Raw genomic sequence first — 14,399 nt, forward strand, 5'->3', positions numbered from 1 at the left:
ACTATCATGGGAGAACTGAAAAGTAGTAACTTGGTTTCTCAGAAAATCTCTAACCTGTAAATATCTTTAAAAAATGGAAATTAGAGATTAAATTTCTGTGACAAATTCTTGCATGTGATTGGAAATACCACGGTTCCAGAGACTAGTGAAAGTGCTAACCTTTTCACTGCAACCTTAACCATAAGACCATAACATCAGAGCAGAAATAGGCCATTCAACCCATCGAGTCTGCTCCATCATTTAATCATGAGCTGACCCATTTTCCCACTTAGCCCCACTGCCGGGCCTTCTCCCCTTAACCTTTGATGCCCTGGATAATCAAGAACCTATCAATCTCAGTTTTAAATACACTCAGTGACCAGACCTCCACAACTTCCACAGATTTACCACCCTTTGGCTGAAGAAATTGCTCTGCATCTCTGTTCTAAGCAGACATCATTCAATCGTGAAGTTGTGCCCTCTTGTCCTAGATTCTCCCACCATGGGAAATAACCTTTCTACATCTACTCTGTCCACACCTTTCAATATTCAAAATGTTTTGATGAGATCCCCCCCCCCCCCCCATTCTCCTAAATTCCAATGAGTACAGACCCAGAGTTGTCAAATGCTCCTTTCATTCCCGGAATTATTCTTGAGAACCTCCTCTGGACCCTCTCGAATGTCAGCACATCCTTTCATAAACGAGGAGTCCCAAACTGCTCACAATATTCTGTGCATCCTTATAAAGTCTCCACATCCCTGCTCTGATATTCTATTCCTCTTGAAATGAATGCCAGCATTGCATTTGCCTTCTTCACCATGGACTCAACCTGTGAGTTTACCTTCTCCCTTAACTCATTCTGTTTCACAGTTAACTAAGAGGTTTGGCCTTGCCCATCGCTCAGAACAGCCATCCAGGCAGTCAACCAGTTAATGTATACAAATGCAAGTCCTTGCAAATGCATGCACCAACAGCAAGTTATTTCTGAATACCTTGCAATGATCGACACAAGCAGGTGGTCACTTTTCCCAGAATAATGACCATATGTGCATCTTTGCAGAAAAAGAAGTGATGGTGCATTGCATTGCAGTAAATAAGTGAGTTATTTGGCCTTATTTGTATACTCTTAAAACCACACTGATTGTTTTTTTCCTCCAAACTTTCTCCCAACTGTAAGTATTTACATTGGCTGTGAATTAATTCTATGCTGAGGAGGTTTTGTTGCCTTCCTGAGTTGCAGCATAGTTATTCTCCCATTAAGCAGATCGAAACAAGTATCCAGTTTGAAAAGAAATCTTTTTTTGTTACTGTTTTCTTTGGCCTGTGTCTCAAGCAGAACAGTCCCTACCTCATCTGCAGTGGGCAAAGGTTTTGAAATATTTGAGCATTTCAAGTATTCATTGTGCCGTTGCCTGTTTCCTCTCCACAAACATGGCTGACTCCTTCCAAATCTGGATTTGTAGGTCAGAAAGATGAGGGTTAAAGTTGGCTGGAAGCAACCCAAGATAAATTCGGATTTGGAAAGGGAACAGTTTTGCCTCCTCTCTCCCAAACCACATTTTTTTTCAGTTCACTTCAACCAAGTCATAAATAATTGTAATGTACTGAGTGTGAAATCCAAAATAAGAGCTAAACAATATGGGAATTTGTATATATGTGGAAGTGAGGGAGCGGATTATAGATTCACCACTTGCTCTTTTTTATATTTATTCACTTAAAACATCTATTGACCATGGGGATTGTTTAAGTGTAACAGCACAGATGAAAGCCACTGGGTTACAAGAAGAAAATCTCGCTTTAAGGAGCCTTCCTGCACATTTCCTTTTGTCGGCCGTTCAAAAAAAAATGTGCTACTTAAGAATTCTACCAGGAAGATTTGTTTTATTCCAGAGAGATGCTTGGAAAATTCTCTGTTTAAACAAGTTTACTGATCACATTACTGCAAACCCAAAAGCAAAATAACCTTAATGCGAGAAATCTAAAATTAAACAGCGTAAGTAGGAAGATCAAGGAGCATCCGTGGTGAGATAAAGTGGTGGCCTTTATCATTTCTAACTTTACATTTCAGTTTTATTCAAATTTCCCCACGGCCAGGTTGGGACATGAGCTCCTTTCTATGGACTAAATTAAATTAGACATACAGTTTGGCAACAGGCCCTTCTGGCCCACAAGCCAATGCCACCCAAATATACCAATCAATATTCCCTGTACATTTTTGGAGGGTGGGGGGGGGAAACCAGACTTCCTGGAGGAATCCCTCACAGACACAGGAAGAACGTACAAATTCCTTTCAAACAACGCCAGATTCAAAACTGTGTGGCTGGAGGTCACAGCATTGCGCTAACTGCTATGTTAACCGTGGTGCCTAAACGAGCACTCTGGCTATTAGTTCAGACCTTTGAACTTGTTATTGCAGGTCCTGTGTGCTAACACAGGCTTTGCAAGGGACCTCTTTTCCATGTGTTCACTGGTCATGTGCTTGCAAGTGTAGAAATGGAGAAATGGTATCAAATCAAGGGCACTCCCCACTCAGCACCCCATGCACCTCCAGATGTCTCAACAAGGGGATGCACCATCAGCAGGAAGGACCCAGAATCAACCTCCTATAGACGCTGCAAGACTTACTGAGTTCTTCCAGCATTTTATGTGTTTTTACTACAACCACAGCGTCTGCAGACTTTCGTGTTTCACCCCAGAAACAATCTGGCCACCTTTTTGCTGTAAATATCCGGATGAATCTATGATCATATTTACCGATAAACTATGGCGCTATGCATCCACTTTCAAGGAGGCTTCCTCCATTTGTACCATTTTCCTCCTACCACCAGTCACCAGTTGAAGCAAGTCCATCAGTGCATACCCAATGGTGGTGGTCTCAGTCCCCCTCAGGGTTCTCTCCCCTCCTTCCTGCTGTCACTTGACTTGAGCAAAGCTAATTTGATCACCAGGAGTTTTCTGCCACCATAAACAATGGGAAAATTCATCACCTTTTAGAGGAAGACAATTCCCCATGTGAAACAGATGATGAAATGTGCTGTGATTACTTGCATTCGTCAAATTTGACTTTGCACAACACATTCTGCAGATGTCTGACTGAAAATCTTCCAAAGTTTGATTTGCAAAGCTTGGAAACATATTGTGGGCTCAATGCACCACAAACACCAATGGGGCATGATCTCTTACGTCTGCAAAAGTCTTGATTCTTGGACATTGTCCCCTGATGCAGGTTTTTATTAAAGTTGGGGGAAGGAGAAAGATCAAACTGGAGCCATACTTTAAGTCAGGAGACACACATGAAGAATCATGAAGCAGAACCGTGAGGAGAATGGAAAGGAAGTTAGGAAAGCATGAAGTGATTGGATGGCATCGTGGGTGGGGGGGTCACCAAGACCTAGGAAAGATTGTAGACTTTAGGAGGAGAAAACCAGACATGAACAATCACTGGGGGAATCAGATATGGAGAGGGTGAACTCATTTAAATTAGCGGCAGTCACTATCTTGGAGGATTATTCTTAGACCCAGCCCATTAATGTCACCGTGAAGAAACCACATCAGCCCCTCTACTTCCTCAGGAGTTTGCGGAGATTTGGTATGACATCAGAAATGCTGGCAAATTTCTAAAGTGGAAAGTGTGCTGACCAGCTGCGTCACGGCCTGGCATGGGGGCGCCAATACCTCCGAGGGGAAAGTCCTGCAAAAAAAGTAGTGGACACAACTCAGTACATCACAGGCAAAGCTTTCCCCACCAACGAGGAAATATACAGGGAACGCTGCCATCAGAGAGCAACACCAATCATCAAGAGTTCACACCACTCAGCACACATTCTGTTCTCGCTGCTTCCATCAGGAAAGAGGTATAGGTGTCACAACCAAGTTCAGGAACAGTTGCTACCCTTCTATCATCCTAAGAATAAACTCAATCAGAAACTCATTTAAGGACTCTTATTTTGCACATTATTTATTATTGAATATTTATATTTTTTTCTGTATTGCAGTTTGTTTACATTTCTTTGTTTGTTTATTTTTCTTGAGAATAGTTGCTTTACACAACCATCAAGTAGAATTTCTGCCTGGCCCGCAGGAGAAAGAATCAAAGGGTTGTAGGTGATGTCATGTATGTACTCTGACAATAAATCAGAACACTGAACTTTGGAATCTTGTCTGGATGAAATCTCTATTTTCTGAGTGGACATCTCAGAGACAAATAATAGAGAGATGACCCTTTGGCTCATCTTTGACCATCAAGCTCCCACACTAATCCACATTCCCTGCAGGTTCGACCACCTACCTACACACTGGGGGCCATTTATAGCAGCCAAGTAACCAATCAGCCTGCATGTTTTTGGAATGTGGGAGCACATGAAGAAAACCCATGCAGTCACAAGAGGAAGGGAAACAGGAACGTTTGCAGGAACTCTGACTGTAGTTCGATACATAAAAGAGCTGGAGATACTTAGTAGGTCACACAATGGGTAAAGTCAACACTGGGGGTCGAGACTGAACCCATACAATGAAGCTGAGACAGAATCTCTACTCACTGCACCAGCCCCTCGTGGCATATACACTGTCCACAGTACCGGAGGAAGTGTCAGAAAGTCAAAGCAGCGAGCTACATCTTAATTACGAAACTAAAAAGGATGCCTTCAGAATGTTTGATGCAAGGAGGAAATGTACCAAACAATGGGCTGTGAGGGTGATGAAACTGTTGATAGAACTCTGCATTAAACCTCAATATACTTAGAACCATAGAACATCATAGCACAGAAACAGGCCCTTCAGCCCTTCTAGTCTGTGCCAAACCTTCCTGACTAACCTCCCCTGTGGGACCTTGCTAAAGGCCTTACTAAAGTCCACGTAGACAACATCCACAGCCGTTTGTCTGTCAACTTTCCTGGTAACCTCCTCGAAAAACTCTACAAGATTGGTTCAAAATGACCTAATATGACCATGATGACTCTCCTTTAATGAATTCCTGATTCTCTTAGAACACCTTCCAATAATTTACCTGGGTTCTCTGGCCTATAATTTCCAGGGTTACTTCTGGAACAACATAAGCTACCCTTCAATCCTCTGGCACCTCACCTATGGCTAAGGACATTTTAAATATTTCTACCAGAGCCCCTGCAATTTCTACCCTAGCTTCCCTCAAGGTCAAGGGAATAACTTTTCAGGCCCTGGGGAATTTATCCATCTTTGTTTGCTTTAAGAGAGCAAGCACTTCCTCTTCTGTATATGTTTCATGACCTCACTGTTTATTTTTGTTACTTCCCATGTCTACGTACCATTTCCTGAGTGAATACTGATGAAAAAAAATTTACAATCTCCTCTGGCTCCAGCCAAAGCCAACCATTCTAATTTTTAAGGGGACCAATTTTGTCCCTTATTTTCCTTTTGCTCTTAATATACCTGTAGAAAACTTTAGGATTTTCCTTCACGTCGTCTGCCAAAGCAACCTCATGGGTTTTTTTTGCCTTCCTGATTTCTTTCTTGAGGTTTGTCTTTCAGTTTTTATACTCCTCAAGTACCTCATTTGCTCCATGTTGCCTGGACCTGCCGTACACCTCTCTCTCTTTCTCAACCAGATCCCTAATATCACTCAAAAACCAACGTTCCCTATGTCTGCTAACCTTGCCTTTAATGCTGACCGGAACGTGCAAATTCTGAACTCTCAAAATTTCACCTTTAATACAAGCATCCAAAAGTAAAAAGAAACAATTCCCCAACAGTGACTGGGCTTAAGATCTTTTTTAAAAAAACAGCGTATTTTTAGAGATTCCCTGTGAGTGCCAAAAATATTTTCAGATCATCAAGGGGCCAGATTGAGACCTTAGAGAAGAAGCAAAGCAATGAGTTGATCTTCATCTGCAGCAAGGTTGCTGTCTGAAATCAGTTACTAACCTACATCTGTGACCATCTCTGCAGAACAGATGAGAAACCTGTTTGCAGCTTTCACGGGCAGGTTGCGTTCTCTCTTCCCTGTTCAAGTTGGCCCTCTCAGTACCAGCACTGGGGCAGATGATGGCCATTGCCAAGTGCATGGATGGGAGTAACTCTGAATATATACCCCTTATTACATCCCTTTCGGCACATCTAAATAGAACATTAGAGCCATGAAATATTTCAGAAGTATAATCACTGAATATACACAAGAAACTGCAAACATTGATAATTTATTTTCGAGATATAGCACTATGACCGGCCCTTAAAGCGACAGGCCTGGAGACCGCGTGACCAATTAACCTACTAACCCCGTAGGTCTATGGACCCTGAAGGAAACCCACACATACACAGGGAGAATATACAAACTCTGTGCACTTGAATTGAACGTGGGTCACTGGCCTTGTAATTGCGTTGTACATGGGAGTTTGCTGTGTGTAATTTGAGAATGAGCAAGTACCTATTTGAAGAACTAATATTACCAGAACAGGTATGATCCTGCTTCTTCAGAATAATCCTGTGAAGCCTTTGCCATTCAGTTGTGGACAATCAGGGGCTCAATTGTAACTTTTCATCTAAAAGATTCACTGAAAATATGCACTTTAAGATTCAACATCAGTTCTGGCAAGGTTTAAATTGAACCCAAATTTTTCCAACTCATTGGCACCAAGGTAAAGCCACAATATGATGCCACAATTGGCTTGGAAGAGTGAGTGAAGAGATAGTCAGGTTTTCCCATTCCAGCCATGTAACCTTGCTCAATTAATTGGACTGAGTCTAATTGCCCTATTTCTTCCTCAATAAATAACTTGTTCATTCTCAGGAAAATGTTAAAATCTCTATTTGCTTTGCTCTGCGTCCTCCCTGGCTCTTTGCTGGCAATAGACCCTCCTACAAAACCCATCTTTGAGGTGGTTCAGGTCTTAAACTGAGCTGTGCAGTGCTGAGAGATTGCTGCAGCATAAGGGCAGAGTATTTCAAAATGAGCCTCCTGGCCATCAGAGGGGATGGAAGCTTAAACACTGGCTGTTAGAAAACGAGAGGGTTGGTATTGATCAAAGAAATTGATCAAGCCAGACGAAGAAGTCTGAATTTTTAGAGTGTGCTTCTAGGCAAAGAACCAAAAGATTTAGGAGCTCAGAATGGAATTGATAATAATAATGATGTTTAAATTTAGACATACAGCACAGTAACAGACTCTTTTGGCCCACAAGCCTGTGCTTGCTGTCCAATTACACCCAATGGACCTACAACCCCCGTTAGTCTTGAAGGATGGGAGGAAACTGGAACGCCCGGAGGAAACCCAGCCAGACATGGGGAGAACACTCCTTACAGACAGAGCCGGATTCGAACACAGGGTCGCCGGTGCTGTAACAGCGTTGAGCTAACCCAATAGGTCTCAACCTTTTCCTGTGCAAAGTGAAGGGAGGAAAATTTAGGGGAGACATCAGGGTTAGGTTATTTACACAGAGAGTAGTGGGTGCCTGGAAATGCTTTACCAGGGATGGTGGTGGAGGCTGGAACATTAGGGACATTTAACAGATTCTTAGACAGTCACACGGATGAAAGAAAAATAGAGGGACACGATTAGCATAGCAGTTAGCACGGTAGTTCTCAACCTTTTTCTTTCCACTCACACACCACTTTAAGTAATCCCTATGCCATCGGTGCTCTGTGATGAGTAAGGGATTGTTTAAGGTGGGATGTGAGTGGGAAGGGAAGGTTGAGAACCACTGCTCTAGACCCAATTGTTACTGAAATATTTTGCTTGAGAAAAATTGTCATTGGCCCATTTCTGTTGGAGTTCTGAAACCGTGCACATAACGAGTCAATGAGGTACAATTAAAACAGTGGTTTTCAAACCTTTTCTTTCCACCCACATCCCACCTTAAGCAATCCCTTACTCATCACAGAGCACCGATGCAATAGGGATAGCTAATTGTGTCAAATACATGGTACAATGCACATAAGTGCCAAAATTTTTATTTGCTGCAGCAGAAAAACAAAAAATGTAATTGTATATATTAAATTGAATTATATGCCAAGCATCTGTCCAAACTGGTTTGGTCAGCAAAGAGCTCTGCCACCCACCACATCCATACTAACCCGTAACCTCTACTGATCCAGACAGCGTCAAATACAGGACTCCTAACAAGGGTAGCAGCATTAAAGCACATTCATTTTTCAATAGCCAATACCTGTACCAAAAGCATTACAATAGATCAGATCTCTCACTCAGCATCATCTTTGGAGCCTGTGAACTGTAGTGAACATAGAACATTACAGCAAAATGCAGGCCTTTCGGCCCATGATGTCGAGCTAATTCATCTATACCAAAAATACTAAATCCACCCTACCTCATAACCCTCTATTTTTCAATCATCTGTGTACCTAAAAATCTGTTAAATGCCCCTAATGTTCCAGCCTCCACCACCATCCCTGGCAAAGCATTCCAGTCACCCACTGCTCTGTGTAAATAACCTAACCCTGATGTCTCCCCTAAATTTTCCTCCCTTCACTTTGTACAGATGTCCTCTAGTGTTTGCTACTCCCACCCTGGTTAAAAAAAGGTTCTGACTATCTACCTTATCTATGCCTCTCAGAATTTTGTAGACCTCTATCAAGTCACCTCTCATCCTTCTTCGCTCCAAAGAGAAAAGTCCTAGTTTTGCTAACTTTGCCCGATACAACATATTTTCCAATCCAGGCAACATCCTGGTAAATCTCCTCTGCACCCTCTCCATAGCTTCCACATCCTTCCTATAACGAGGTGATCAGAACTGAACACAATATTCTAAGCATGGTCCTGCCAGAGATTAATAGAGAGAGGCTCCAATAGCCCAGTGGTTAGAGCACTGGTCTTATAAACCTGGAGTTCGCTCCTCACTGGGGTCTCATTCCTGTGAGGGGCACCAGACAAAGTGGCGACTCTCTGTCTTCTTTATGGTAGACAAAGTTAAAGAGTTTCATGTATGTTACGTTCTAAAAAATGTAGTATTACATGACAATAATGGAATTTTTAACTATAGGACTGAGGCAGGATCAACTCATTACCATTCTGCAACTTGCCTGTAGCCAACTTTCCTTCTCTGTCTGCCCCTTAAACACTCATGCGAGTTCTGAAACGAAAGAAGCTTCATAGCCAGAGCCCCAGCAAGTGTTACAGGAGGAAAGGGAGGTGCATAATTCTTCTTTGTACATTTATTATGCCATGGATTTTTAAAACTTTTCCTTACTGTAAATGAATTCAGAATACAGTCCACTGAGCCACTTTGTAGAAACACGTGCATTGGGCCTTAGAATATTCATTGAGGATCTACTTGTGTGAGGTTCCTACTCAATTTAGATGTTGCATGCTAAGCTGCTTTTAACACTCATGAAAAAGTGCCTGTTATTAATCAATCTTTCCTTCACAGGGTGTGGGAGTGTGAGATTCACATTTGGAACAATGAGCAGTATCAAAGATATCTCTTTCTCTCGGGAACTGGATGAAGAATACATTTTATTTCTGCAAAAAGACTCAGGTTTGAATTCAACCCAGACACATGGGATGAAGGCATTCTGTTTTTCACGCCTGCCAAGTATAAACTGACCAAAGTTAAATGTTCCAGTCTGAAGAAATAACTGAGGGGTTCCTCCAATTACTTGAAAGAGCAATGGTGAGAGGCATTGCATACTTTTCGAAAAGAGTTAAAGAAAAGTTCTTTGTGTGGCTTCATTTTAGTCTTTATTTCATGAACTTAAAATTAGTGCATGTACTTTAAAAGTGTGATCTCTTTATCAACTGCAGCCTTTAATTGACTTCTACATTTCAAATTTAGCATCGCTAACTTGAATTAATTCTTAATTTCGACTAGAGCCTCCCTCCCAAAGTTGATGGTCATTTCACATACAAGCTATAATCCCTTGAGAAATGAAATGGACTGCTCCTTTTCCCTGTGTTCCCAAATGTTAGTAACATTTGGAAACACAAGAGAGACGATGGGGCATTCAACCAGAGAGGGCATCCTATTAATTTCCAGGATTAATAGATTTTGAACCCTGGCATATTTTACATGCCCCACACACACACACACACACACACACACACACACACACACACACACACACACACACACACACACACACACACACACACACACACAGGGGAAGGTGATTGGTGCCCCATGTGAAGGCCAAGACCTTTGGGACTCTATTCCTTCTTGTCAAAGGAAACAACGACGATGCTGGAGGTATTTCCAACATTCTGCCACAACAGCAAGGGGGCACATGTTGGCAGCCTAAGTCTCATTTGCTATACACAGAAGAACAACCACCCATTAATAGTATTTACTTTCTCCCACACAATCTTTAATCACTGAGTTTTTAAGAAAGACAGATAGTATGCTTGTTGGGATAATTGAATACCATAATTCAATGCCATTTCTTTAATCTCAACACCCTCACCCCCTGCACTCAACTTAAGAATCTAGAGACCAAGTGAGAGAAAAAAAAGTATTTGCATCCACTTTAATGTGTAAATCATACACAGAAATTATACATGCATTGTTCAAAGTATTTGCCTCCACTTCTGATGGAAATCCCACTCTTGGGAAATTGGACTTGGCCTTGTCACGATTTACCCCAGAGTGGGTCTAGTTTCCCAGCTGAGGTTTATACACGATGGCATCATCCATGGGCATGCCTCACGACTCTGACAGGCAGACAACAATTGGACCAAGGGTCCAAATGCTGCTGGTCATCCACTCGTGGAGAACGTCGAATCAAGCACCAGGCGTGAATCCCAGGGTCCCTTTTGGGACAGGATTTGATTTATTGACCCAGGCCATGATCGTTTCCAAGTCTTGTGCTTTGTAGATTTACACTGATAACGTTCACACCATCCACATACACATTTGCCTAGAGCAGCCCAATCACAGGATGGGGGCCCGAAATTGGCATGGGGCACGACTTCATTATCCACTCAAGTCTCACTTACCAATTTCATTCCCCCCCCCCCCCCCCCCCCCGGCAGCATGTGAGTGAAACAGCACCTGCCATCTCTAGGCCCACAAGCCAGCATTCAATGCTTTAAAATAGATTTTATTTTTGAACACAATCAATATGTCTTCTGGACTAAGTGTAGCACACCAAAAATGGTGGAAATCCATGTTCAAGCAATGTACCATACAATGTGGTTTCCTTTAAGTGGCAACAATATTATATTATGGCCTGTATGGTTAGTACAACACTATTACAGTACCAGCAATATGGGTTCGAATCCAGCGCTGTCTGTAAGGAGTTTATATATTCTCTCTATGGTCCACTTTCCAAAAACATACGTGGATTGTAGGTTAATTGATGTGTTTGGGCCGGAAGGGCCTGTTATCATGCTATACATCTAAATTAAAATAAAGCAAGTGGTGCCTTTCAAGAGGAGCTCGATCTATTTTCTAAAGGGAACGAGTCTTTACCACGCAACTGTCCTGTTCGTCGATTTGCTCTCCTCGAGGTTATCAACTGGAAAGCTATAATTCTGTCGTGAAAGAGTGGAACTGGGAAGCAACATCTCCTGATCCAAGCTGCCACTAACCCAGGTCTTTGTCATCTGCAAAAGAAAGTGGAAATTAATTCTGTCTGTCTTTGGTCAAGCCAACATATTTTATTACCTTAAAATGTTTCAGATGTACGTTAATAACTTCAAGATGCTTTCTTAATTTGTTTTGTTTCCTATCTAATAGACTGCACCTGCTTTCTGTGTTGGGTCCCTCCGCAGAAAAGTTTGGACACTGTCCAACTCTAAGCAGTCCATTAAGTGGAAAACTTCCTGAAATCATATTAATAATGGAAAAATGCAGTCAAACTCTCTTTAGTGTGTAATGCATTTGACAAGAAACTTTAGACCTTGAATACCATACAGAAGAATTTGACTCCAAAATAAAATGGATAGTATCTCTTTCAGGAGGTGTACATCAATATATAAACTTGCAGATAAGCACCGTTCTAATTAGAAAAGATTGGAGACTAATGTCGGGAATGAATAAGAATGCAAACATTAAATGCCTCCATACGGTGGAAGGCGATTTTTTAATCCCCCATCTCTGTGTGGAAGATGAGACATCACAATGATATTTGTGGAGGATTGAAAAATAGAGGATTGAGGGAGTAAAATAAATTCTTGGCACAATTTAGACCAGGGCCCAAATCCTACGGCTAGAAAAAATAGGAAGTATTGGGGCAATATGCAGAGCAGTCCCCATTTCAGAAACTTTCCTGGATGGCATTTTTAGTGCAGCAGATAACACAACGTTTTTGCATCTCCGGCGACCTGAGTTCGAACCTAATGCTGTCTGTATGTGTTTGCTTGGGTTTCCTCTGAGTGTTCCTGCTTCCTCCCACCTTTACAAAACATACAGGGGTTGTAGGTTAATTGGTGGTCTTTGGGAGCCATGGGCTGGAAGGGCTGGAAGGTCTTAATTTTTAAAAAATGAAAATGGGTGATTTCAAATGTATTGACTCAACTTAAAACTGTGTCTCTTTCTGTGGTCAGTGAATTATTAGAAGACTTAGGATTCACATCTTCTTCATACAATAAAATATTGTTATTTCAATGACTAATTCAATGCAAGATAAACATTTTAATATTTCAACTTTACTGGAAACTTAGGGCAACTTGGTCACTTTCAAAGGAATTTATGATCAAAGTTCATTTCAACTTTCAATCTCAATTCCACAAAACAGCTTGGGCTTGAAACCAGTGTTAAAAATCAAAGAATTCATCTGGGACATGACTCCAACCTGCCTTGAAAATGCATCAGTTAAAAATGGACAAGACTCAGATCATTATTAACATCAAGACGTAGATTGGGATATGTTTTTAAATCAGGTCATACGTCTGGACCCACTAAAAGCAGAGTTGGTATATGCAATGATTAAATACAGATCAAAATTTTTGTTGGTTTGTGCCAATTTGGCTGATATCAACTCAATAATAAAAAGGTAACAGAATTGGCAAGAAGGCAATAAAGCAAAAATCAGTTTGAATCCCTGGTTCTCAAAACTATTTAGTTCGACATGCTGAGAAATAGTTTGTATAGGCATTTTGGGGGCAGCTGAGGTGGTTGTAATAATTTCCACAGAGCAAGAAACGCAGGGTGTGAGGAAGGGCAGGACTTGGTGCCTGAATCAATTGCACCACGGCAGTGAAATGATTTCCTGCTGTCACTCAAAACGTTTCTTTTGTATCAGGCAAAAACTCAAAAGTGCTGCAGGAACTCAGCAGGTCACGCAGCGTCCACAGGAGGTAAAGATATATAACTAACGTTTCTTTCAGTTTTTTTATTAAATCAGTTTCTTTTATCCAGTTTATGGATTGTATTGCCTGTAATATAGCAAAATCCCTGTTATCCGGCACCTCTGGGAATTGGTAGATGCCAGATAAGTATATTTTACAGTTGCTTAAGACTCACTTTTACAATGCCTAACTAATACACCTGCATTAAGAATAAACTGTTTAAAAGACAAAATACTGTACTGTACTTACTCTGAACAAAAATCACTTGTCTGAATTTATAAACCTTAAAGATTTTACTTTACTTTCAGTCACATTCTTTGAAAACATTTAACTGTCGCTGTATCTGCAAGTTCCTCCCCCTCCACGAAGCCGTGCAAAAGACTAACAATAACATTATAGATAATTAAACATCCTCCCCAAGTTTACAGAAAAAGTCTCTGACTGGGGCAACTCTTACTAAGCAGGGATAAGGAGACACTATGAGAGAGTCACCCCAACGTTGAGCGGCATCATGCTTGGCGATGCCATTGGTGTTTCACAACTTTATTCAAACAGCTGCTACGAGCAAAGCAAAACCAAGGTTAACAACTTTAAATGTTTATTTTTTGACCTAATATTTTATTCTTATATATTTTCATTTTTAAAATTAATTTTCCTTGTTTTTTTTCGCTGGTTGCTTAAATTCCAGATACCAGGGTATTTTCTGTATTATGCATACTGTCTTCTTTTCCAAGACACCATCTTCGATTTTATCATAAAATAGAGAAACAACTTTCCAAATATACTAAATAGTGCAAGTTAAAACATTGAGTTTTACATCAGGGGAACAGGCCATTTACCCCAACTTGTCCATGCCAACCAAGTTGTCCACTCAAACGACACCCATTTGCCTCCAAACATTTCTAATTTTTTTTTAAACTTAACAACTTAACAACTGTACTCACCCATACCCACCACCCTTTATGTGATGAAAGCTGTTCCTTTTACATCTTTCCCCTTCACCTTGCATCCAAATTTAGATTTCCCCTGGGGAAAACACAGTGACATGTTACTCGTATTTCCACCCATTAAGATTTTATCAACCTCGACACAACATCCCCCCCTCAATTTCCTCTGCCCCAGGGAGAAAAGTCCCAGACTATCCATTCTCCTCCTTAATTTGAGCCCACCACTCCTACTAACGCTCTTTCTACATCCTTTGTTAATCCA

Source organism: Narcine bancroftii, chromosome 2, assembly GCF_036971445.1.
Source record: "Narcine bancroftii isolate sNarBan1 chromosome 2, sNarBan1.hap1, whole genome shotgun sequence".
NCBI lineage: Eukaryota > Metazoa > Chordata > Chondrichthyes > Torpediniformes > Narcinidae > Narcine > Narcine bancroftii.